Source organism: Calonectris borealis, chromosome 8 (genome assembly GCF_964195595.1).
Source record: "Calonectris borealis chromosome 8, bCalBor7.hap1.2, whole genome shotgun sequence".
Classification (NCBI taxonomy): Eukaryota; Metazoa; Chordata; class Aves; order Procellariiformes; family Procellariidae; genus Calonectris; species Calonectris borealis.
Window position 1 is genome coordinate 2,656,058 of NC_134319.1, and position 26,886 is coordinate 2,682,943.

At 43.2% G+C, this 26,886-nt stretch overlaps 1 protein-coding gene across 6 annotated transcripts in view; it reads left to right on the forward strand.

The window, feature by feature from the left end:
* Positions 1 to 248: 248 nt before the first annotated feature.
* The window catches only part of JAK1 (Janus kinase 1), a 63,834-nt gene continuing 37,196 nt past the window's right edge, over positions 249 to 26,886 (forward strand). For all 6 annotated transcript variants that reach the window (XR_012674431.1, XM_075155592.1, XM_075155589.1 and 3 more), the window contains exon 1: positions 249 to 467. The gene's annotated coding sequence lies outside the window, so the exon portion shown is untranslated. The remainder of the gene's footprint in view (positions 468 to 26,886) is intronic.

Sequence of the window (26,886 nt, forward strand, 5' to 3'; positions counted from 1 at the left end):
AGCAGGGCCGTCCCCGCCGGGGCTCGGCGGCCTCTGAGGGCCTGAACAGCCTCCTGCCGCCCAACCGGGCGCGGCCTCCCCGTGGGCCGGCAAATCTCCTCAGCGACGCCCTCGCGGCGGCAGCGTTCGGAGGCCAACGCCGCCATCGCCCCCTCAGCCGCCTCAGCGCGGGCGGTGGGAGGCGGCCGTAGCGAGGCACCACCCCCGGGTGGGCCCGGCCCGGCGCGGCGCGGCGCGGCGCATGCTCCGCAGGCGGGCGCTGCCGCCGCCGCCGTGCTGGGATCGCCGCCGCCGCCCTGCTGCTGCCGAGCGCCCACGGGCTTCGGTCTCGCACGCACCGGGCCGGGCCGGGCCGTGTCGGGCCGCTCCGCCCCGCCCCTCGCTCCCGCAGTGCTGCGGCTGAGCGGCCCCGCCGCCCGCGCTCGCCTCACGCCCGCCCCGCCGCCCGGCGAGGCGCGACGGAAGCGGTGAGTGGGGCCGGAGGGGGCTCCCGCGCCCCCCTGGCCGGGCCCTGGGCCGAGGGGAGCCGGGGAGGGTGGTGCGGGCGGCGGGCGCGTCCCCTGAGGGAGGCTCCCGAGATGGCCGATGGCGCCGGGCGTGGGGGCGGTGCGGGGCTTCCCCCGGCGGCCGCGCCGGCCTCTTCCCGGGTTCAGCGCGGCGGCCGGGCCCGGGGCCGGCGCTTGGGCTCGGGTGTGCGGTGCCGCTGGGTTCCCCTCAGCGGAGAGGGGCCGGCGCGGGTACGGGGGACGAGCCCGTGCGGGCAGTGCCGGACTGGGAAGGGGTTTTCAGAGCCACGTTACAGCGAGCGGCGACCGCGGCGGGGGAGGCCGGGTTTGGGTGATAGGAAGGACCAGAATGAAATAACTTCGGTTCTGCCTGCTGCTGGAAATGGGTGAAATTAAAAAATGCCCAGGTGCTCATGAGCGAGCTCGGACCCGCCGTGAGCTTACAGGAGTCCTCGGTCTTCTTTGCAAATGGAGCTGCTGTGGAGATACTGCTGCCTTGCACTTCTGTGCAAATTAAGGGCTTGGGAAAATTGATTGGGTCCAGCTGTCAGTCTGACGTCTGTTCCTCTGTTAGGAATAGAGACACTTTCTGGACATCTTTCAAGCCCCCTCTGTAGGTGCTCCTTCCCCTAGATGTGGTGACCACCATCGTGCAGGCAGGTCACCTGTTGGTTGGATATCTGTCACCCGAAAGGACAAGCAGGGATGTGGAGCTGGTAACCTGGCAGTTGGCAAGCTGTGCCTACTTTCCACCTTCTCCAGACATCTAAAAGTGTAATTCTGCTTTGTGTGTGTGTGTGTGTGTGTGAAAACAATTGCTATGTTGTTTGGATAATCCTGTTGAGTTAGGATTTTCAAAATAGATACAGAAAACTCACACGTGAGGGGCACCAGGAAACAAAAGTCTGAAGCATGTCAAGCCTGCTGCTAACCGTGTAGGTTGATGGCAGAAAGACAACATGGCAGTCGCTCGGTGTGGCAGGAGAGGCTGGACCCGGCTCTGTTTGAACAGACATCGATTCTGTGTTTAGAAGGAGGATGGGGTGGTGCTGAGGAGACGTGTGGCTAACAGGGCGGCTGCTCCGGCAGATTAGGGATGGCGGGGGGTGCATTTTAAGGCGTAGAGACCTGGAGGGCGGATAAGTGCAGTGCGAGAAAGGTTTTGTGGGGGTTTTTTGGTGGTTGTTTTCTTGGGGGAGATGGAAATAATTCAAAGTTGCATTGGTGTTTAAACTTAACTCCAATAAGCCCGATTTAACTCTTGCTCATAGAAGGTTCTCTGCAATTTTATTCTTGAGCAGAATGTGTGTACGTCGGTACCATCTTATTCACGGCTTAGTGAAGCTCTTAATACTGAAGCTCAGCATTAAGTTCAGTTTTGACCATATATGGGGAGCAGGAGGCATTTCCTCCTGGCACTTGTTTTTAAAACACACAGGAAGTTGCACCTTGATCTGGGTTTGTGCTAGGTGACACCAAGACAGGTGCTTTGAAATAGAGAGTCAGTTAAGGACATGCTGCTCATGTCTGAGCAAACAATAGATCGCATCAAGCTCTTGCTGTCGCTTGCGGTGTTTAAAGTTAGTGGTCGCAGGCAGGTTTTACAAGTGTTTTTGTCAATACATTTTTAGTGATTCAGTTCTGCTTAAATATCTTGCTTGTCTAAGTATCTGCAAGCCGTTTGCCCCGAAGCCCAGTGGAACAGAGAATATACTATGCTTGACCAGAGCAAAACTGCAAACATTTGACCTTTGGGAAAGGTTAGGTGAAAAACTTGTAAAAAGCTAGGGTGAGTGGGTTTACATTTGCACAAGAATATAAACACAGAACTAGAACAACTTAAGTTTGTGAACTCCTGGAAGTTTCTGCACTGCAAAAATCTTTCAGAATTCATTTCAAAGTGGCCTTTTTTGAGAGGTAGATTCTGTAAATCTCAAACTGTTCAGGAATATGCTGTTTCTGTATGTCCAAATTGACTTGTCTGTTCAATGAATTTATTTAAAAAACAAATGGGAAGCAAGATCTGGACAGTACATCTAATACAAAAGTTTTGGAAACCAAACCTGTATCAATTGCAAAGCAAAAAGCTGAAGTGTACGTGAATAGTCACTGGACAGACTCAGTGGGTAAAATCAGCATAGCTTTTAAACTCATTTTTTTCTTATTCAAACAGACTCCGCAATTTAAACTTTTAATTCTTTTACCTTACCTCTTGGGGGGTTGGAAGTAAGCCATGGTTCTTGATTGGAAGAATAAGTGATACTAATTCAGTAAGTTTAGATGGACACTTCTGTAGTAGTTCAGAGTCTTGCAAATAAAAGGCTGAATTCACAGAAACCAGCTTCCCTTTTTTGTGTAGAGGGGAAAAAATCTTTCCGTTTTCGTAGGCAGCATCCTGACAGTGATGCCTGCTGTTGTGGGCAGGAAGATTTCACCTCTTTCCTACCAGGTGCTTCCCCATCCTCCCTCGATTTGGAGGCGAAACACCTTTTTCACCTACAGAACTGGCCTTGGGTTTCTTGGCACCTTGCTGCTGCCCGACCTGGTATGAGGAAGAGAGATTCAAAATACAGCACAAAGCCAAATGGAGAACCCTTGAATCTGTATGCTTTGTTGGGCATGAATTGCACAAGAAAGAGCTGCTCTGTGTTTACATAAAGAAGAAGGTGTTTGAATTGTTTTGAGAGGTTAAAGCTTTTACGCATAAAACCAAACCCTTAAGACTGGTTTGTATTTAGATGGGAAAAGGATTGTTATGAGAACCTATGAACCAGAAAGCATGCTGAGAAGCAGCTTATGGAGAGAAGACTGAGTTGGGTCTTGGTTCCTGACTCGTCTCATGTCCAGCAGCAATTTAAAATGACAAAATGTTTTCTTCTGGACGATAAACTGGCAATTTTCAAGTTGTTCTTTTGTAGCCTGTCCAACAGTTTGCAATTTCTTAAAGATTGGGCATTATTCCTGTAAACACACTTAGAGTTGCTCTAGATCTCTAAAGCACTTAAAATGCAATTAGATTTCAGGTATTGGTAATGGCAAACACTTGCCAATTGATAGAAAATGGCTTTTACAGTTCAAACACGTGGTTCAGTCAGTTAATACTCAGAGCCCGCCTTTTGCAAGGAAAGCTTTTTCATGGACTGATACTGCTCAACTTTGCTAGTAGGGTGAGACAGATATGCTTGAACCTCATCAAGAAGGAAAGTGGAGTCTCAAAAGAACAGCATTTTGGGTGTTTGGCAGCTAAATTATTACTTCCATCTATTGCTATAGTTCCTATACAGTACATGAAGTGACAGATTAGGGGGGACTATTCTGCTCACTCACCTGATGTCTTTAGCAGCGCTTTGGGTAACCCGTCCAATATTTGTCTTCCCCATTTACCTGATCCTGCCAAAAACCTGAAACAACGCTAAAAGGTACTAGGTTACTGGAAAAAGAAGTTGATGATAGTTCTCTTGGGCAAATTGGTTGCAATTTCTGTTGATTGAAATTGGAGGGGGGAAGTGAGGAAGTGTGATTTAGTGGTTTTAATGTCCTGGCCCGTTGAAAACAGGTGGATTTTTAAGGAACAGGTCCTGACATTTTTCTTCATGCTGAAGGGCTTATAAAACTACAGACAGTTTTGCTGGCTAGCGTAATTCTCGTTTTTTCCCTGAACTGGTTATATAAATGTAACATAAGTCGCATAAGTGAAACTCAGAAAAACTGAGCTACAGCAAACTGGAAGAGCAGCTTCTACTTGGAAAAGTATAGTCTGTACCACTTACATTGCATGTCATTACCTTTTACCATCTTCTGACGCTGTACGAGTTGTTTGATAACAATGACATGAACATGGTTCTCTGCATGTTGTGTGATTATGATTACACTTTAAAACAGCTGGCCCATAAAATTGTTCTGTGAGACTTTTTTTTTCCCCTGCAGGATGTGAAAGGTAAGATAGGAAATAAAGGAAAAGAACTGGAAGTCGATGGGAAAGCGGAGGATGTATACATCATCCTGAACTAGCAAGGTAGTGGTGAAAGCCTGGGAAAAATTAAAATGGAGTTTTTGTTTGAGGAGAAACCTACCTGCAGAGTTAAGATTCTGAACAAGTGCAGTTATAGCTACCAAAGAATGCGAAATTTTTTGTATTAGAGTAAGTGGCTCAGTGTTGCTATTGATTCTGCTTTGTCAGCAGTTCTGATAGTAAACAAACCGTCTTCCAGAAATACCAAGTCCCTGTTCTGCTGTAGCTATGGAGCTCCCAAAGTAGCAGCAAGGGCTTGCTAGTAAAGAACAAGCTTTTACAAGGTGATGGGCTTCAAGAAACTCATCCATCATGAATACACGTATCTGGCAGCTTTGCTCTATGAAGTGTTTTGGATTTCTACTCCTTTGAAGCTGGTCTGCTACATAAAGGAGGGTCTGCTAATAAATTGAATAAATTCCGTATTTAATGCTATATTCTCTGACTTTTGAAACATGGAGGATTTACCATGAGTCAAGACTTTGGTTGCCTGTGTGTGTACTGGAGGAGGGAACAGGAAGGTTCACAAAGATAAGGAGTCAGTCTGCGGGTGGATAACCATATAATGCAGCGTTCAGTGGGTTTAGAAGCCTTGGGTTGTTTTAATCTCAGCTGTGTCGCTGGCCAGTGCCTGTCTTTGGCTAAACAACCTGTTTATTCCTTCAACACGTTTCTCCCCCACTCTCTCCTGGAAGTGCTGCATTCTCTCCCCAGTCCCCAAAGGCTTAATTCTCTTTGAACACCAAATCTAAGTGACAACTGCTATTCATACTTCCAGGAGAAAACTCCTCAAGAAAAATTTGCACATTGCATACCACCGTCTGAGGAATCTCCCTTGTTTTCAGAGTGGATCTGAGGGGGGCCCTGGCTGTCGAGGCGCCTAGACGTGAACACAGTGCAAGTTTTTAGCCGCTTTAGACATCAGGTGCTGTTTAAACTGTTCTTTGAGTGTTTTGTTCCCTGTCATTTTCAGCTATTTGAAGACTGAGCAGGTCTGGATTGCCCATCAGGTGGCCCAGTTGGAATTTAGCAGGGTATTAAAATATTTAATTTTATTAGTGGTACCCTTAATAATTACCCTTCAGTCTGGGGCATATTCTGTCAAAATAACTTTGTTGGTCTTCCACTTCACATCTTTTAAACTACTTAATTTTACTGGCTGGAAGTTGAGATTGAGGTGATATAGACTTATGCTGTTTTGAACAGGAAAAAATTCCTGTTTAACCTAGGAGGTTGTACCTAGACCTGCTGTGAGAGCTACCGTGCCCACGGTTGTGCTGGAGACAGCAGTTCTGGAAAAAATCCTTACACCTTTCATGTCAGGAGGGAGGACAGATCTAAGCCTTCTACTTTTTTCGATAAGGAAAATGAAGCAGACCATGCTAGATCTGTGACTTCGACAGGGGAGTGAGGGAGGAGATGGAACCCTTGCAAGAAACTTGTTTGTATGTGGACTCAGTTTTTCAGGAAATTAATTTGGCAGAACTAACTTTTATACTCATTTTGAGACACTAGCAGCACAAAGAGATACATTAAACAAAACAAACCTTAAAAGCCTTGGCACATGTACAATCTAAATAACTTCCTGTTGCTCACCATCCATAAATACCTGTCTCTGCACTCCTCTGGATTTTACCAGAATATAGTAACAAATTCAAAGCAGGTTTTTTGTTTGTTGCTGTTTTTTTTTTTTCTTTTTTTTTATAAAGCTGTATTAGTTCGTAGGGCATTAGATGTTTAAGGGAAAAAAAAAAAGTAGTATAAAAGGCACCATCTAGCTTAAGTGTTACGTTAGGCTCAGTCTTCTATATTTTAATCTGCTATTTTGCATGGGTTTGGTGTTTTTTTTTGTCCCTATGATGTCAAGCGCTCACATCTTAACTCAAGCTGGTGGCCTCCTGCATGGAAAGAAAATGTGGCCACCCTGAGTTCAGAGGTTTTTGATCAAGAACAACTGTAAGCTGGCATTTGCTGTTCACTTTGTATGGTTTTCTTGTACACTCGGTGTCTTTCGTGTTTACTGAAGATGCACAAGAAATAACCTTTCACTTCCTGAACACTTCTGTATTTCACTTTTCCTCAAAGTATGGCAAAACAGACGCTAATCATTTTGACATTGTCAGAGCCCATCTATTTAGAAAGTTTAAAAGTTCAAAAGGAACCACACAGTTAAATCAGTGAGCCTGATGTGTGTATCGGCCTCTGTTGTCACCCTTTACAGCTTTATGTGTGCTGGAGCACTCTGTTCTACAGGAGTTATTCTCTCCTGTGAAAACAAAAGATTACAAATTCACTATTTGCCTTTTTGCCTCTTCCTGCTATTGGTTTGTGTTGCATTTGTATTAAACTGTATTTTTTTTCCTTATTTGAATCTTCTACCCTCTTTCTTTTTCTTAAGACTTAAGCTGAAGGAAGAGAAAGGTGCATTTGACTTCATTATTGAAGTAACAGCTGCAATTCCAAAACTTGGCACTTGCTGCCTTCCACTGTTTCTAATGGTAAAGCCCATTTGAGTGGTCTACAGGGCGTAATGGACACCATGTTCTTCTAAAATGGTGTTATCACCTCGTGACTTTTCTAACTGTTTTTCTATTAGAAACATCGGTGCCTGGTTTAGGCAGAGAATGGCTTAAGTGTATTTTATTTGACTGTTACGTATTGATTTTTAGGAAGTCTCTTAGTAACTCTGTCCCCTAAAGACAGGGAATAGTCAAGACTTCATCCAGATTCTGGAAAGTGCTGGTATAGTCAGAGACAAGGAGCCTGTCCAATCCCTGTTTTTTTGAAGGGTTGTAACTGTTCATTGCCAAGAAAACTTCTACTTGCATTCATGCTGCTGTATCATTGCCCTCATGAAGGGAACGTAGAGATTGTGTTTATTGATGATACAGAACAGGCCCCCATAGCCCGATGAACGTGTTGTACGTAGATGCAAGTCGCTAGCACGAGCATTGCCAACCGGGGTTCTCACCCAGAAGCCTTTGTCTTACCACCAGCATCACCTGGAAGAAATTGGCTTGTGTTGTTTTATACCAGTTTTATACTACTATTTTAGTAGTAATTCATGGCCATGAACACCTTTCTTATAAGTGTGGAATTGATTAATACAGGAGAACATGGATTTGATTTCACTGCCAAAGCCACAGGTGGTAAGTGGAAGGACATACAGGGATAGCTGACTTAAAGAGCTTCATTTTCACAAAAGAACAACAGCTATCTTCTGCCAAGTTTAAAAAAAAAAAAAGTCCTGCGGGTTTTACAGTCCTTTCAGCTTCCTGTACATGTGACTTACAACATGGCCAAGTTACATCTATATAAACAAGATACATCAGCAAACAGAGGGCTCACTTTGCTTAGAAAAAGGCACCTTTTAAATCCTGAGTGCTCAGTATATGCCAGCACAGCCTTCAACAATGAAAACCTAAGATGCCAGTCATGTTAGCTCGGCTGTGTACAGATGAACTATTCGCCCTTTGTTGGTATTGACTGAAAGTTTACCTTGCAATAAATGTGTGTGGTACCTTCATGTTTAATCATGCTGTGTTTTTAGAAGTTTACTGTCGAATTAAGTGAAAAATGAGCCCACATTTTTCTTAGCTTATGGTGTGTGTGCGGAGGGAGGAGGTAAGCAGTGCTGCTGGGGTATCGGCGAGGCCATGATTTCACGTTGCAGATCACAGCAGCACTATCTTAAGGCACTCCTGTTGTGGCATGTCACCTCTTCGGTTGAGCAACTAGCATGCTCTGATGGATACCTGTTCCAGCTCGGAAGACTTCTCATCAGCTCCCTCCCTTGCTTTCTGCAGGGGTGTGCAAACTTGGACACTGTGTTGTGAAAATCTTGCCTAAGAAACACCAGTATGCTTTTAAGTGGAAGCAGTTTAACTTCTTCATATAGCCCAGCATACACAAAGTATTTTTCCCTAGAGCTGACTTGCACCACAGCATATACCTATTGACGTGCTGTGTGCGTCATTTAGCATGCAGAGAAGCATTTATATAGAACCACCCTCTTGCTCTGTATACTTGGAGAATTAATTTTACATGACAAGGGCAGGACCTGCCAACCTATAAATCTATGGTAGGACTCTGCCTCTTTAGGGAGAGAAATCTGGATTATGCATTACCTTCACCTCTGCTATGCTGGCACAACCTCATTGTGTGCCTTGAGATTGTTTCATGTTTTCTCTGATGAACAAATTCCTTACGACTTTTCAATCCATTATATCTTTGTTACTTAACTGCTGGATAAAGTTTAATTAGCAGTTAATGTAAACTGCTGTGCTTGTTTGTGTACATATATGCTGTTAACTCCTATTTGTCTTTAGACTTCCACGCAAGTTCACTTTCGCACAGACAAATCGGTGCATATCAGTGAAACGGAATAATTGCATAAACAACTTGATTTGTCCCAAGCTTTGTGGCGAGTTCAGCCTTTAAAATACAGCTGAGATGCAAACTGCTGTCTCTTCCTGATAATTTTGCTAAAGCTGGCAAAGGCTTTTGTTAGAACTGCAACTTTTTTGCATGGCTCTGGCTGGAAATAAGGTTTACCACACATTTCAGATCATGTTTTTAAAGCAATTTAATCAGCCCTAGTTCTGCATTCAAGGTCAAGACAGCTTGCACATGTGCACGTGACCACTTGAGATGCACCATCCCCCAGGTATTTACACCTTCTGTTGGAAGGTACTGCCCTCCTCCCCGCAGCTGAACCGTGTACGCTTCCTTTTTTTGCCAGCAAAGATTGGTAACCACCAGTAAAATAGTAACATCTTCATCAGGCTTTGCTGCCTGTACAAAGCATGTACATCTGCTCACAGCCAAAGTAATTTGAGAAATGTTTTGGGGTATATCCTAATAACTGAATTATGCTTTAAAAGAAAATCTTCTTTCTTATATACAGTTTAGAAGTTTTTAAAAGCAGTGGAGATCAGCAGCTTTCCCAGACCATTTCAAGATGTTTGTTTTTCAAAACCTATTGTTACTCAGTTTAAGAGACAGGGAAAGTTGAGAATAGTTTAATTAGCAGGCAAGACATAATGATCCTAATCTTGTAAACAAATACACACGGTCCTACAAAGCTATTCTACTGGTTTTAGTGGGGCATCTCATGGTGCGAACTCATAGAGAGGGCACAGCCTACAAACACTTAACATAAAATTTGCTGAGCCCCAACCAAAGGCTTAAGAAGAAACTTAATCTGTTATCTCTCTGTGTTAATAGAGATTAATTTTTCAGGACTGACTTCAGAATCAAACTCTTCTTAAGGGTAGATAATGTGGCATAGTTCTGTAGAGCAGCAAGCAGTCTACTCCATGAACATCCCGTTATAAAATGTGCTAAAATGGGGTAATTCCCTTTCCCTCATCCGTCTCAGTCTCATCCATAATTAGGGATGAGCTTTTAAAGGGTAGGAGGAGCAGATACCTTATTGGGAGTTTGACCTGAGAAGTCAAATAATGTGGAGAAGCCCAGTGTGATGGGTGTTCTTCAGTACTAAGTGTTCTGCAATAAACTGATGACTTAAAAATGCTCTTGTAGAGTTCTGTCTTGATTTTTGCATGCTGAGTGCCGCATCAAGTTTTCTTAGTTTACAGCTGAGGTATATCTTCCTGGTTTGATTTGCATTTGATCTTGTTCATTTCCAGAAGCTGTGACCTTAAAAAATTAACTAGTGTATTTTTTCATGTGTGAGCATGAGTAATGGGGGGGGAGGAAGGGGCTCAGTCCAACTAATTTTGCAGTAATTCTTTGCTCTTTCATATTACGATTTTATAGCTGTGGTCTTGTTCTAAGTTGAAGGCACTGGAATTTAGGCAAAGAAAAATCACAATTTGATCCTGATTTGTTTTTTAATAAGGCAAAATGTCATCTTATGCTTAAGAAAACAAATAACACTTTAAATTTGTACATCAAACAATTCTTTCATGATTAAGGGGCTGGAGCATCTTTCATGTAACACTTTAGTACTGTGATGGGGGAAGTCAAACACTGGGCCAGGATGCCCAGAGGTGTTGCGGAGTCTCTATCTGCGGCGAGGTTAACAACCGAAGCGGGGACATCCCGGGCAGCCGGCTCCAGCTGCCCCTGCCTGAGCAGGGCTTGGAGCAGGTGATCTCAAGTGTTGGAGGAGGTGATTTCAAGAGGTCCCTTCCCACCTCAGCCATTCTGTGACATGGAAGCTGTGGTTTAATAAAGTTAACACCTCGATATGTCCATTTTTAATTTAATTCTGTAGTTGGATTTATTGCCAGATTAAATGTGTGTGTTTCAGTTCTCTAAAAAAACAAGTAAATGATAATAACTAGTAAGGAATGGCTTGTTATTGAAATATCTGGTATGCTTATTCTGTTTCCCTTGCCACATCTGTTTGCTCTCTTGTTACAGTAAACAGAAAAGAATCTACAAGGCTTAAAAATGGTGGGTTTGGCTTCTGTAATTCTCAATTAAGCTTTCATCATTCCTAGCTAAAATGACAGGGTGGCTTTTTCAGAGTTTTTGTCAAAAGTATTTTTCAGGAGTCCAGGTTAAGTATGTGATGATAACTAGCAAAAAACAAGTTTAAAGCAGCCTAAATGAAGTCTTTTGCACTGATTTCAGTGACTTCTGGTCATAATCCATTAGCTCTCAGAATTTCTTGAGGAGGAAAAAAAAAGTGGTCTAGTATTTCTGATGTGTTTAAAACAAGTTAAGTCTTCTATTATCATCAAAGAAAAAAAATATAGAGCATTTTTTCTGAATCTCTTGAATCTCTAGGTGTACTTTGGCTTCCTTGTTATGAATGGTAACGAAATAGTGGCATGCAGATCTCTCTCTCTGCAGATGTTAGGATTGAATTCTGCTCATGGTGATTTTGTGGTAAAGGCTTGTGGCCTTTTTGCTTAAATTCAGGTGAATTTGTTCATGAGAGTGTTTTCTGCATGTCTTGTTCCCCTAGACTTTCAGATTTTCAAAAGTGATGAAGGGATAAATTGTACACTGAACACTGCAGGGGGGGGGAAAAAAAGGCTATGGGTTCTTGTTGGAAGCTAATGGATACTGAGAGTCAGCTTTCCGGTGGCTTGGAAAGAAAACAGAAAATGAGAAATTTGAGGTTCTCATAACTGTAGGTGTCGTGCATTTAAAAAAAAAAAAGTTGTGCATGAGCCCTTTTGACAAGCATTATGAAGAACCTCTTTTTCTGCTCAAGAGCCTGTGGTTTGAGAGGAGCGGAGCGGTGTGGAGTGGAACAGGCATGGTGTGAACATCCTCGTTCCATGTGGGTGAAGATCCTGCCAGAGCAGAAACTATTAAATAGATCTCCAAAGATGATCTCCCATCCTGAGTGGTGGCATAAGACATATTTTGGAGTGGAAAGGGGAAATTGTGGGGAGCGCTGAAATCCCCTCTTCCCCCCTCCTTTATGCCTCAGAAGCCTGCGAGGATGAAGTACTGCTGTTGGATTATCGGCTGGGTTTGAGTGTGATCTCTGTAATCCTCGGGGCACTAGAGGAATGGTGCCAGGCGCCTCCAGCACAGTGTTCAGGGAGATACAAAGGTGATATTCACTGGGTGTGTTGTTGTGTATTGTGTTGTTAGACATCGTGATGCACAGACATGGAAGTGTCAAGTTCTGCACTGCTGACTTCTTGAGTGTCTATAGACCGACAGCGCGTTGGGGTTTTTTGAGTTTATTTCCCCTCAAGAATGAGGGAAATAATTTTTTTTCCATTTACATAGAAAGACTGTGTCTAGAATGGTATAGAGGAATGCAGTAGACTGTTTTTAACTGTAAGTAACTTGCAGATTAAAGATAGCCACTGCACATGCACAGAAGTCACATAAAAAAGAAATGTTGGCTTTATAATTTCTGGTTAAGTACAATTTAGGTGCATTAAGCTGTTTAAGAAAATGAATCGATTTTACTTAGCAATATAAAAGTAAACACCAAGGCAGAAATGCAGCTGGGTTACGGCCAGATTTCTGGGTTGTAAGACACAGGGAAAGATTTTGGTTAGTTGTTTAAAAATGGGGTATTTCCCCCCTGTGAAGTTCATATGATAATTCTCAGATCGCTTAAGAAAACTGCTGGAGGAGTGATACATCCAAGTTACTACAGGAATTACAGATAATTTTTTCTAAAAAAAAAAAAAAAAGTTTGTAAAGATCACTCATTACTAATTTCTGCGAGTTTTCTCTGAAGTCTCTAGTTAACCTTTCAATACAGAGATCTGCTTAATGTAACTAATACTTGTTGAATGTTTACTGAAGTACTCTTTCCCTTTGAAAGAAAACTGTCCAGATTTTAGAACAGTGTGTTAGGTTACAAATGAATAGGTTTTTTGACTGGTCTTTAACTAAATTCTGAAACTGGTGAAGCATTTTGATTCTTCTAATGTGTTAATGCATTTTCAGTTTGAGTCAGTTTTTCATGGGATAGCAGCCTTCTGCAATTACAGTGACTTAGGGCAGTGGTTTGTAGTGAAGCTTCTCGTCTCCCTAAAATCCATGGGGCTTCTGTAAGTGAGAGGAATGCCAGATGCAGTATCGATAGTTTTTGTAAAGGCTGAACAGTTTAAGACCAGGGATATTTGTATGTTAGGATAAACCAACAACATAATGAAATTTGAAAGAGGTTCTGTTGTTGATTCCTTCATGTTAATGTGCAATTAAATTTCTAAGTTGCTTTTAAGGACAGAAAAAAGGAAGTACTTTTATGGTTAAGAGTATTTAGAGCTAAGGCTTAAGTAGCCATCTTAGACTGCTGAGCTAACAGGCTGTGTACTCGGCAGTTAGTGTAGGCACAGTGCACCTTCTGGTTTTATCTTTCATTATTTTCTACAGAAGTGCATGTGCTGTAACAGACAGATTTGCTCCCCAAAGCTTTTTTTTCCCCTAAGTATTATTTGTAGGAAGTATTGCCCACTACAGTTAAATATTTATTGCCCAGAATAGCTGCACTGTGGTATTTGCAAATTGTCTGGCTGCAGACCTGGAGCGAAGCATGAAATGCCTAGCTGGTTTTTAAAAGTTCCTTTTCTCCATAGTTTTTAGTTTTGAAATCCAGGCTTTGGAATTGTGATTGTAAAACATCCAATTTCATCACAGTGTATAAACAGGGGCGAGGTGTGACTTAAAGTTCCTCAGACTTGCCTCTCTCCTCCTCTTCTTTTTTTCCTCAGTCTTTCCTAATTCCCTGGCGGTGGGGTTTCACGGGAGGACCTCTCTGGTAGCCCGCCCTTTTCAACTGTATTCACTCTTCTGTGTTTTCTCATTCATAGAAATACGAAAAGGAGTACCCAGTGCATGAAGCTACTCTTTCTGTTTAGCTGAAGTTAGAACCGAGTCTTTGCGGCAAATAATTGATTTTAAGCTTACCCTCCCCCCCTAAATTCAGACGATTTTATGTCTCATGGTCTCTTAGACGCAAAATATATTGTTAGTTCTGGTATCAAGTTCAAAAGGGGAAATACGAAACCCCAAGCCTAGAGCACAGTTCCTGTTTTTCTGACTTGACAGTTTGAGCTCGGACTTTATTACTGCTAGTTTTTGTTAGTTTTGGAAGCAGGCAAATGCTGTTTGATAGTTAAGCAAATGGGTCAGTCTGGGCATAACGTTCATCTGTCTTCTCTTTCTTCTAAGTTATGCTGAAAACATCCCCCGAAACTAGTCATGTTATGCTGCATTTTCTTTTCCCTTGATGTCCAAAAAAGCCACTCAACCCCATAAGAAACATACCGTTGTTATTTTGTCAGTGAGAAGTGAAGATGTAATGAAAACTTGACATAACTTGTGATAGATATATATGCTGATTAACTATACCATGTTGCTTTGCTACCACTGGCCTGCCTCTCTCCTTCCCTTTGTCATTTGCTTTATGATCTCTTTCAAGGCATGAGTGTCAAAATGAAGTTGTTTGGGTCAGGGGATATTACTGCAAATCTGGCAAAGACTTTGGTATATATGATTTTTAAGCACATAAATAGTTCTGGAGGACTATTTATGTATATAAAATATACAGGATCACATATTGCCACCTATAGTGTATATGTAGTATTAAACAATTGTAATTGATATCTGATAAGTTTGTTTAGTCTTGATTAAATTGTACATCTATTATGAAGGTTTTGTAATGGCTCTTCCATTCTCCTCTGATGATTTGATCGTAGATGTACAGTCGAAGTATAAAAGTTACGATCTTAACTATGTGGAAGTTCCCTATATGTGACCACTAGTTGCTGTAAACTCCAGTAAATAAGACTACAACTTGCTTTGGAAGGGTTTTTCTCTGATTTTTTGGGTGGTTTGAACGAAGAATGGCAGGGATACTGTGTTCAGAAAGCCTGTCTACACAACTTGAGGATTTCTAGGAGGATGATCTTGTTAGAGGGCGACTCACTAACTCAGTGTGGCTGCAGCTAGGAGGGAGAGAGGGTAAGAAGGTATTTTTTGAAGCGAGATGCTTGCTAATTGCCTGTCGAACTTTTTGAGAGTGATTTAAGCATGACAGCTCCTTAATTTCTAGTCCTTTTTAATGTTGACTTTCACTCCTTTTTATAGTGCAAGCCTGTGAATCATTTACTTAGAATTGATCATTGAAGGTTGAAAGAACGTGTAGAAAATTCTGATGACATTTTAGTGGTGAGTATTGCCACGCATGACCCCTCTGTCCTGGAGGTCCCGAGATCGGCAATGGTGTTGTCCAGTATGTAAAGTAAGAGGTGTTACAGCCAGCGCTGGGAAAGTAGATACAGCAGAAGATGCTTGGGGTGAGTCATACACATTTGAGTCAGTGCTAAAAGCAATTGAAGAAGAGTGTCCCTGCTTAGCTATTTTTAATATTTGCTTACTCACATTTACTGTACTAAGCTCTTTACAGGAAAGGTAGTTAAAAGGTCTAGTAAGATCTTAGAGCCACTTTTCATGGCAGCAGCTTATTATATTGATTTGGAGTGATGCCTTCAGTCCTGCCTTTTCCGAGATTTTTAGGTCTTAGCATAATTCTTGTTCTGCTTGATGCTTCCAAAAGTACTGCAGTCCAGTATTCACAGCATCGCATCTAGACCTATACAGATAAATTGGCTTCGAGGCCAGACCTTACAACCAGATCAGCAGTGGCACTGCTGCAGGGGCGAGGAGGGGTAGTGGGGGGTAGCTTGGTAGTACCTAGATGTGCTTTTCTACGTCACCGGGTGGAAGTCTGTTTCATAAGGGACGTGATTTAATATATTAAAAAAATATTCCTAGGTTTTAGCCACAATGAATATACAAGTGACAGCTTTTCTGTTGTAAAACCCTGCTTGCAATTTACATAATCCTTAGAGTGCTGCCCTTCCCAGGACAGCAGCATGTTCAGCTTGTAGAGCTCTCATGACTAGTAAGGTGCAGCCCTGACTCCCTTCTTTACAGATACGGATATTCTCTTCTTTACAGATGTTGACAGCTGTATTTGCAGGAGGAAGAAGTTTAGGAGGTTGCTTGGGGTGCACATATGTGTCATGGAGTTCAGTGGTGGCTTCCTGTTTACTGCTGCTGAGTGAGGATTTGGGCTCGGGCCAGAGAAGGTGCAAGAGTGCGGCTTGTGGATTCGCTGTTACGCAGGTCTGTCCCTGCCTCTCCCCCACCCTCCCCATCACTTGGAGAAGTGTTGCAGCAACGACTGTAGCCATAGGTTGGCATATTCCTTGCGGAGCCGCGGTGGAACTGATAGGCTGGATGGAAGTCGCTTTCTTTTCTTGCTGCTGAAAAAATTTCCTGGTGCGCAGCAAAGTTCCTTGAGCTTCATGTTGGTGCTGGAGCTGGGGAGGGAGGTTGGGTCACAGTTCTTCAGATCAGAGACTCTTTGGTTGAGTGTGGATAAACTAGGCCTGCTTGGGCTGTTGAAGCCAAGATAACTTTTGTTATCAGCCTCCTGGGAAGAAAGGCTGACCTGTGGCACGTACAGCTAATGTCTTGGGACTCATCAGTGGGGGGGAGCAAAGCAAGGCACAATGGTTTGTCGTATTGAGTCACAGCAGCAGTGTAATGGTCCTACATCCAAAGCTGCTGTTGTGAGGGAGGGAGAACTGCAGCTAAGCAATGTCTGCTGCTATGTGCTTCTAGAGCACTGAAATAAAATTATACCTGGACTGAAAAGTGAGTTGGGCATAAACTTCTATGAAACTGCTCTTAGCCAAAACTGGAAATTGAGAAATGGTAAGCTACTATACATTTTTATAATATGAAAACACTAGTGGGAATGCAGATAGCCTCCTGAAAATGTAAAAGTTTATATTCCTCTTGTAATTTTTTACTTTGGACAGACCTTACAGTTATGCTTTGAAGAATATGACTTGGAATTCTGAAATATAGAGTATATTTTACTCAAACTTTTTTTTTCAGCATTCGTACATTGTATGAGACTCTTAGGAGGATGATTTTGTTGTTAAAGGGAAGACCACCAAGTTAACAGACAGCAACTGCAGAAATAGAACAAGTAAATGTTCTCTAAAAAGCGAAATCAGTGAACTATAAGTAAACATGAGGGTGATTCAGCCCTACCAGAATTTTGTAGAAGTGTTAAATTGGATTGGTAGACTGGAAGAGGTGTAAGACTTTCTAAACAGAAAAGTACTTAGGCTGACAGGTTATAATTGTTGTACGGGGTGAGATCCCGTGCATTGCCACACCTCTGCTGAGCATAGTAGAGTCTGTCTGGGTACGCATGAGTGTAAGGGCCAGCTTTAGCCATTCTGGGACCAAACAATCAGCGATCGGATAATGGTGCAATCTGCAGTACAAACTCTCAAATCCGTAACCCAAACAGGACTCCCTAAGAAAAGAAAAACAAAGTCCCTCTGCTCACCATTGTACACTAAAGCCACTGACGTGTCTTGCCACCTTTGAACCATTGTTGGCAAAACTCTCAGAGGTAAACATGTAAAATTTACTTCTATATAGCTGGTTAGTTAAAAATAGTGTATGTATTTGTCCAAGAGAATGAATGAATTGAGTGTAAATATTTAGTTTGCTTGTCAGGGTGATACTGGGATATAGCTCATAGTTGACAAAAGACTCACCTCAGCAATTCTCTTAATTGTAACAAGTCACTGTGTCAAGCCATAGCATTCACAATTAAATTGGATAGTGGAAATGCAGTAGAGATAGTGAGGAACTTGCTGAAAATAATTGTTAGAACTTTGCTTGTTTGAAAAAAATCCATAATTACTGATATGGTAGTGTTGAAACACTGTACTGCTTTGCTCAGATTATCAGTTCAGGTATGTGCAAGCCGGGGAAATGCTTACATCTGTGTTAACGGGTGATGGTGGAGGAGTGGACTGGATTTATGGATTCCTTCTCAGCCCCATGTTCCTGCAGAATAAGCGGCTTGTGGCAAAGTCTGCCTGTGCTTAAATGCTAAATGGTCAGTTACTTTAGTTGTCTGAGGAGATAAAACTGGTACTAGAAGAATGTCAGGGTGTTCCTCTATTTCATGCAGAAAACAGCTGTTAGGTAAGACTTTAACTTCAGGATTTGGCAGCCTGGCCTTCATAACATCACAGCTATCCCATATTCTGAAGTCCTGTAGGAGAATCAGTATGAAACCATGGAGGATGTGTGCTGTCTTAGTATCTAGAGGACATCTGAGATGTGACTGACACCACGTTTGCATTGAAAGGAGCATTTGATGACTGTACATGTGTGTGCACACACTTAAGTGAAAAAGCAGCAAGCACCGTCTGTAGGGTTAGACACAGGAGGCCAAAACAGTTAGCTGGGGAGGAGCGTCCGACTCTATAATTGGACAGCCACCGCAGTTCCGACTCGGCTTTTCGGTCACCAAAGGGAGGCATGAGGATCCTCGTTATCTGGCAGAGCTCAAGTTGTCTGCTCAGACAACTTTCTAAGTAGCTTCATTTGCCTTTCACTGATTGGCTTCCTTTGTTTCAAGTGGCTTTTGCCAATTTGCTTGTATTTGATGATTTTTAGGAAGAAAAGAGCCTGCAGCTGTGAAAAATGATGATGGTTTTTCCAGTTTCAGCTCTTTGTCAGAGTTGGGATCAGAATAAAGGGATTTAGGGTGAGATCTGCAGCATGTCACTTCTTTATCACCCTTACAGGTTATATTTACGGCTTACCTCCTCTTTTTAAAGTAAGGTAGGCAATATAAGGATTCATTAAAGCCTGAGAATATAAAAATAATTGCAAGCAAACTGAAGTATAGCCTGAGGGAGAGTCCGCTCATCCAGCTTTTGAATCTCCGGTCTAAAGAGACAAGCTTAGATGCAGATGTCTGAGATCCCTTCTCAGTCAAAGCGAAGACTTTGGAAACCTCATCCGACCTACTTCAGATTTCTGTTTCAGCGTAAGATAAAACATATCTTGGACTTAAGTGTCTAGATTCACAATGGGAGGAGCATACAGTGTCTAGCTCAAAGGCAGATGTCTGCATTTAGCCAGATGTACGGGAAACAGGGCAAGTATTGCCAGGGTCCCCCCTCATCTCTGGCTGGGAAACCTGTTTTGAACACATCTTCTTTCTTAACAAACCGTTTACCTGAGACCGAGGTGGGTGAAGGTCAGCGCAAACTCATTTTTCAGTTGTAACCCATACTGCTCATTTGTGGGAAAAGAGGCGTAACTGCACTCGGCTTTTTGAAGAGAAAAGATGAGTGCCTACCCCATTGCTTTTCAGGCAGAGACTAAAAATAAACCAGTTTCAAGTTTTATCACTGTGATCCTTTTTCTCTAAAGGTCGTTTTGTACAGCATTCTCCGTACTCTCTTGTTTTCCACACACTTGCAGCACTTGGGATGCGTGAAACGAAGCATAAGAAGTCCTTGGTGGTAAGGCTGCAGCGTGTAGCGCAGCAGTCCTTGCAGGGACCTTGCAGATGAGCTGACCTGCTGCCTGCCCTGAGAAGCTCTGGCCTTGGTGAGGTGGTGAGGAGAGCGGCAAATAAGCAGAAAATAAGTCCATGAAGTGGGCTGAATGGATTTAGAAGAGGGACTTCAGCGTTGTGTCTCCTTTTGCTTCGGACAAACCAATTAACTAGGCGCAGTTCCTTCCTCTGACTAACAGGGGTAACTGTGTTTACAGCTAACCATTAATACAGGTGTACTCTTTATTAGTCAGTAATAAAAAGTAATTGCTATGTGTGTTTATCCCAACAGATGGGCAATAAAGAACTGTATTTCCCACTCGTATTAAAAATTATGTCTCAACAGCAGTAAATCTTTCTCATCTCCACTCATACATGTACTTTGAAAAATACACACGGGTATGAGCATGCCAGTGGATACATACTGCGCTGTTGAGAAGTAGCTGCTTAAATTAAAAGTTAAAAAACACAATTAGCTTCAAATAGTAATGTCGGAACTTGACTTTGGTTTTCTTTTCTGAGTGATCTTCCTTCTAATCTCTGTCATGCTGGTGGGAGCTAGTAGGAAATGCCATTTAAATGCATTTAACGGAGTGGTGTAGCGTGAGGAAGCAGTCGTCAGGCTGCCGACGCGGCGCTGCCTTGGCCCCTGCTGCCATCTCCTGAACGCCCATCCCTGGGGCAACCCCTTGAATGTGGTTCAGTGAGATTTCACTTGAGCCAAAGGAAAACCCACCAAAGGGTGGATAACTGAGCCAAATGGGCCTTGTTAGTTTGTTTCCGCATGCACGGATAACAAAATACAGTGTCTGGAAAATGACATTAGGACCCGTTAGCTAAAATGACAGTGAACTATCTGCAGAGACCATTCCTGTTCTGAAGCCCACCCACTCATATCTATGCTGACCTCTACATCCAGCCTTTGCCTTTCAGAAGAGGTCTGAAAGCAAATGCAACATTTCAGCCACTTTGTGGTCCTCGCAGTTCAGTGAGCAGCTCCTCTGTGAGCATGCAGCTCTCTTGTCCCAGCGCGCGGGTCCTGTCCCCAGGTGTCACTCGTGGAGGCAGAGGTGGGACTGTTGGAGGCCTCTTCCTTGGTTTAGCTGGTTTTTAACGTGAAGTGCTAAGCTAGTCACTCTCCTTCAGCTTTTCTAAACTTAGAACATTTTTTCAATACACAGTGAACCAGTGTAGTCCAATAACTTTCCATGGGAACTTTTTGGGTTGGAAAACTCCATATTGTTCACTTTCCATTAAACATGTCTCTTGTGCACCTACGTGACTAAATCTAGATTTTTTTTTTTTTTGGCCATACTGTTTATTGGAACATTAATTAACCTGAAAGCTTTCATTTTTTAAGTAATAGCTCCTCCATGCTACATCTACTGCCATTAGAACATTTACCCTCAATTTGGCAACTGCTTTAGCACTAGTGAGCACAGTAATACACCTCTTTTTTGCAGACATGGTGACTGCCAAGAGTGAAGCACAGTGTCTGAGAAAGCAAAAGCTTCTTCAAAATGTAGTAGTTAATAGGTATAGTAAGACAAGGTTGAAATGTTACCTTGACTAACTCTCCTTCATTAGTTTCCCAGCAAATAGGTTTTAGTTGGAGGTCAGCGTATTTGATTTTCAAAGCTCTGGATGTCATTGGCATAGCTACTGTAGAGCTGATCTGTTTCTGTAAATTGGGCTCAGATGGCTATGGCTTTGGCTTCCCATGGCAACACTTGCCAACAAGCAAGAGAACGTCTGCGTATAAATTATCTCACAAGCAACAAAAAATGATCTGTTGATATGAAGGAGCAGTTTCCCCATAGACTGAGGTATTGGTAGCTCACTGTCCAGGATGCTCCAGTGGCCTGCACGGTGTGTGACGGCCGGTGGGATGGGCAGGGAAGGCTGGAGTCGCTCTGCTTACAGTTATGCAGAGGAATGCTGTACGTGGGACAAATCTGGTTTCCACAATGTAGCAGAAATCATAATGCAGCTTGTATCTGGCAGAGGAAGAGGTAATGCTGCTTTTCGGACGAGCGCTTCTAGCTTTCTAGACCTGGAAGCACAGTCAGGAGTTGAGCTGGGGTTTTTTGATGGTAGTAGGGCTTCACACTGTGGAGAAAGACCAGCTGGAGTCCCCTTGAGTCCTTCTCAGTGAAGGAATGCCGTGTGAGCACTAGCAGTTAGTTGGTATTGCCATATTCTTCCCTTACGCAGATACTGGGAGAAGGGAGGAGGAAAGAAAAAACTGAAGCTAAGCTCTGTTTCTTCCTGCTGCTGAGTTTCGCTCTGCTGTGTGGCAGGTTTTCCAGGAATTAGGTTCTGCCTGAAGGACCTGGAGAGGTGCCACCTAAAAGTTCTTCATTGTTGGTGATGCATGTTTTTCTTTCTTGGTTTCAGTAGTGGTGTTGGTTGCAGCATAGCCACACACTGACCTGTGCAGTTAGGTTAAGCTAACTGAAAGAAAGGTGTGCTGCTGCTAGAGGAGCTTGGTGAGGTCAGGTGAGGACAGGAGGAGGAAGAGGTTGGTGCCTTTTGTTTGGTAGCTGTATGTAAGGCCTTACCTCAAAGATTTTTGCCAAATTGGATTAACCTGGAGCCCTGTCGGTAGGACCAGAAGTGATCTGGAACCTCATTGAAATTTTTCTCGCTGCTCCATTCCTGTTCTGTTTTACCGGGTGTGATAGCCTTTACAGATGTTTTTGCACTGTGACTTACGGGACCACACAGCTACAATTAGCACCTCCTCTGCTACCGGAGCACCTGCTGCTTTACAGAGATTTCTGTGCTTCAAATCACAGCTTTTTACTTTGTTGCGTCAGAACTATATATATATATAGTGCCTAACAGAAGGGCTTTAGTTGAGGCACTATCTTTAGCCCTGAGACTGTTTTTATACCATCTGGCCATACCTTCTCCAACCAGAATTACATGCAGTGTTCCACTATTGGGGCTACCAGCATTACAGCAGGGTGATTTTAACTTAATAAAAGATGACCAGAGAGCACAGAGAGGGGTAAGAGACTTTGAAGATCAAATTGCTCTTGCTGTTGATAGCAAATCCCAAGTTTGCTATGAAATTGTATGGTTTTGCAACTATATTATAGAAAGAATGTTTGTTGGTTAGGGGCTGTCTTTGTTGGTGGATTGCTCTGAACAGAAAGGCAAAGATAACTGGTAAAGTTTTGTTTGCTTTTGTTTATGACTTGTTTTAAATGGTGAGCCCTTAAGATTGAACTTGAACAATATCTTCTGACCACATTAAAAAAAAAAAGGCAAACCATCAAAAAACACTTACCAAAGTGCAAAGCCACCACAGGAAGCACGCGACTACCAGAAATCTTCGTGAATAAAGCAATCTAGGGGATTCAAGTGTCTTGCCATATGCAGAGTAGATGTTGACCACATCGATAAAACTCTTTAAGGCCTTTATAAGTGATTTTAGTGCTTATGGCAACAAGTTAGCGACACTTACTTTTAAACCAGGTAAAATGCGAAGAGATGCCAGTATTTCAGTTTGTTCTTCTGAGGGCTGCTGCGGTCAACTTGAGGTTGTTGTTCACCATCAGTAATTCCTGCTCCTTGGGAGATGCTGGGGTGCCAGCACTGCTTCTGGGCAGCTCAGCCCCATTGCAGGATGATGCTGAGCAAGTTCCTCCTCTGTGGCAAAGAAATTCTGCTGTAGCAAAACCTCTGCTCTCACCCATTCCTTCTCTGAGACCAGGTGACCTCCGTGCATGTGGTGGCTGATGGTGGGGGAACACAGAGGTGTGCTAGTGCGTAGGGGATGAGGAGGGAGCGTGGGGCTTGCTTGCAGTCCCTCTTTGCTGCCACCATCGTAATGTGCAGCCTGTGCACTTAGTGCTGCCCAGCTCCGGGGAGGAGGAAGCAGGGGGTGGGGAGAACTGGGACAAGAGTCTCCATTTTGTGATAGATTTGAAAATGAAAAAGGTTAAGAACATCTGTAGCTGCTCTCAAGGAAGTGGCTACAGGGCTGAACATAAGGGAAATGACCATGTGTGGTTACTGTGCTGGGAGCTTTGCTAGAGTGGTCTGTGAACAGCCGGTGAGTCTCAGAAGAGGGGAGCTTTGCAGTAGCTCTGTGGTCACCAAGAAGTCCCAGCCCCTTTGCATGTTTTACATACTCTTGAACTAGAAAGCTGTAGTGTGTGTGAAGTCCGCCTACTCAGGCCGTTGGTATTTGGAGGAACTATTGCTTCTAATTCTACCTGTCGTGTTAGAGGCTGCAGAGTGGGACGTGGGAAACCCAGGCTAGTTACTGATGCTGGCGCTGATTTCCTGGGTAAGTGGGCAAGTAATTTAATTTCTCCTTTTCTCTACTCATTTGCAGAAGAGACATGCTGATAGTGTTTCTTGTGCCGTCTCACCAGTCTTGACTGTGCTAGATATCAGCTGTTTGCTTGTTTTGGTTTGTTTCTTACTAAAGATCTAAGATATAATTGGAAATCCGGGTGCTGTCATAATAAATCTAAGCTTTCCTTTTCCTTAAAAGCAAGTAAAATGTAGGATTCCCTTGTTGAGGAGCACCAGTGGATCATGGAGATGGTCACTGTATCTGAAGGGATGTATCATCTTGGTATTATGCCAAAGATGATGTAGTGGTTTTGCAGCAGGGGGGCACAAATAGCCCCCTCCCAGGTACACTCTCAGTCTAAAAAATTACCCAGCAAAACAGTGTTGAGTGTGGAACAGTGCGGTGCCAGGATGGCACGTCTAGGACCTGGGCTTCATCTCTTTTCCACGTGCACAGACTGCTGTGCAGATGAAATCAGTTAAGTGAATAAGGTGGAGATGGGATGGATTGTGGCTTATAAAACTCTTGGCTTGCAAAGAGAACTTGGAGGAGAACCTGTAGATGCATAGCAAGGCCCCAGACATCAGGTTTCTTTGTCAAACATTTCAGCATGGTGGTATCTCTGAGATTTTAAGGCTTGGGAGAGCAGGATGAAGCGACCTCTCTTGCTCCAGTCCAGTTAAAGAGGGGAGTTGTTCTGCAGTTACAGACCTTCATCTGGAAGACGTGGACAATGAAAATGCTTCATCTCCCACCTGCTTAGGAAAAATGGTGGTAGCTCCTAAATATTCAGGGAGCGAAGGGAGCTTGAATTACGAGGATGTTTTTTTGAGGAGGAAGGTAGGTGTTGAAGCTTTGTAGAAGTCCTGGCACATTGTTGGACACTGAATCCCCCTTGTGCTCCTAAATCACAGCACCGTCCCGGCCAGATGGCTGCGCTTGCTGCGTACATCCATGGCACACAGAGTTGTGTAACGGCGTTAGCCCTCTCTAGTCTTCCAGTCAGCAGAGAATGTCGCATGTGTTGTAGTGGTTTTTCTTCCATTCTTTCTATGTTCATTTCCACCTCTGCCTTTCTGATGGATCTGTGCAATGACTACAGTGTGTTTTCCTCTTTTGGAAAAGGTAGAGCCATTCCCTGGGCTTCAGCACCTCCTCGTAGACCTAAGTGCTGTGCTGACTTCAGGCTTGGGCGTACGACCAAAGACTCTTGAGTTGAAAGAGTTACTGTGCATTAGTGGAGCTGATGTACGTGACCCTGTGTTCATTCTGTCTGCCCCAGTTGTGAGGCACGTTATATTAGCTTTCACTGAAGTTTTAGCTTTTAACTGGGGCGTGAAGAGCACATGCGTAGTCTTGCCACGTCCCGTTCTAGTGACCTGACGAGGATCACTTGCCAGGTAAGCCCAGGAGGAGCAAGCTTTGCACATCCTTAACACTTTCTCTTCCAAGAAAACGTGGATTTGGAGGTCTTTGCCACACTGACTGATTTTCCTTAAAGTTTTTCCACACATCTGAACTGAGCTTCAGGAAACCCCTTAAATCAGTGCAGTGCCACCAGGAAGAGGCCGTGTTTCCTGAAGATCTGCTTCATTGCTGGGAAGATGACGTGGCTCTTTGCCAGAGAACTTCCATCACATCTGAAAGGTGCAAACTGCTAGCTGTGTGCTAGTTGAGGCACAGAGAGGGGATGTAGGTGAGTGGCGTGGAGGAGAACATAAAGGAAGGACAAGGATCATTAATGCTCTGTCCCAGACAGGAATAAAAACAGTTTGTCCGTGTACATCTTTTTAAGGCTGGAATCCCCCTTCAGTCCCGTTAGCCATCAGTCTTAGTAATAAAGGTCTTTTTTAGATGGTTGGCTTGTGGGGAAAAAAAAAACCCACAACAACTTTCCCCTAGTTTGTGTGTAATAGGTTTTGGAGTATTGGGTACATGGTAATTACATGAAAATCATGTCATTGTTTGGTAGGTTTCCACGATGGCTTGAAGCTTGATATTTGCCTCCAAGGAAATTGATACCGCTTTAGCTGAAAAGTGGTTAGTATTGACTATATGGGGATATAGTAACAGATTGTAAGCTTCTCAAGAATTGTATCATTTAAAGTTGTTGTTATAACAGAAATTGTGGATGAGAAAGAATTAAGTATGCATTTATAGTTCAGAAGCAAACTATAAAAATTGTTGGTCACTGTTCCTTTCATAGAAGTCCAATCCGTATCCAAAGGAACATCAGGCTGGAAAGATCAGGTAATACAGAGGAAAATGTGACTTTCTGTTTGTGCGCGTGCTCATGCATCCGTAACAGCCGTTACAGACGGGACAATAAAGGTGGTAAATTAACACGCAGTTTTCTGAGCGAGCTGAAAAACTTCTTCCCACATAAGTGACACATCACAAAATTCAGAGAAGTAGCTGAAATTGCATTGGAAAAGCACAGGAAATGAGCACGGTTAATTCTCATAGTGTGACAGCGAATTGAGTGGGTTTGTAAAGCGTCGGGTCTGGTCCAAAGCAGTCAGTAAGTGAACGCAACAGGAGTCTGCCTCCTCTGCGTTTCGGCGTTAGATTGCTAAAAATGGAAATCTATAACATCTGTTAATATAAGCATGCGAATAATGAAGGCTGGCTGACATACCCAATCATATGCACCCTGTTTTTCAGTTCTTAAGAACTTTGCTGTGCGTTAACTATTTTTGCTGAAAATTTCCGTTATATGCGCTCTCAGCCTGATTTTTAAAACAAAGTTTTACAACACAGATCAGTCATATCGCAGAATGAATACCATAGAAAAACCCAAGGGGAATTAATAGTTCTGGTTTTGGGGCAGAGGTAAATGGCGTGCGGTGAGATCAGTCTGAATAAAAGAATAAAATAAAATAAATACTGAATTGCACATTCAGTGAAAGAGTCCTGTGGGAAAAAATAGCATGTGATCACATACATAAAGATGATGAAATATTGCATGTGCACAGGGGGACTCAAATACAGTTAAAAAGGCAACCTCATTCTGCCCTTGGGTACTTGGGTTTGGGTACTTGCATTTGGGTACTTGAATTTCCAAAACCAACATTTTAAAAGCCTTTTTTCTTCAGTGTGACTGGAAAGAAACATCCCCAGAAAAGAGCACTGATAGTAGTTATTATAGTTAATCTTAATTATTAGTGAACAGGAGGTTTAAGAGTTGAGTTAGCGTAGTGAGCAGATCCAC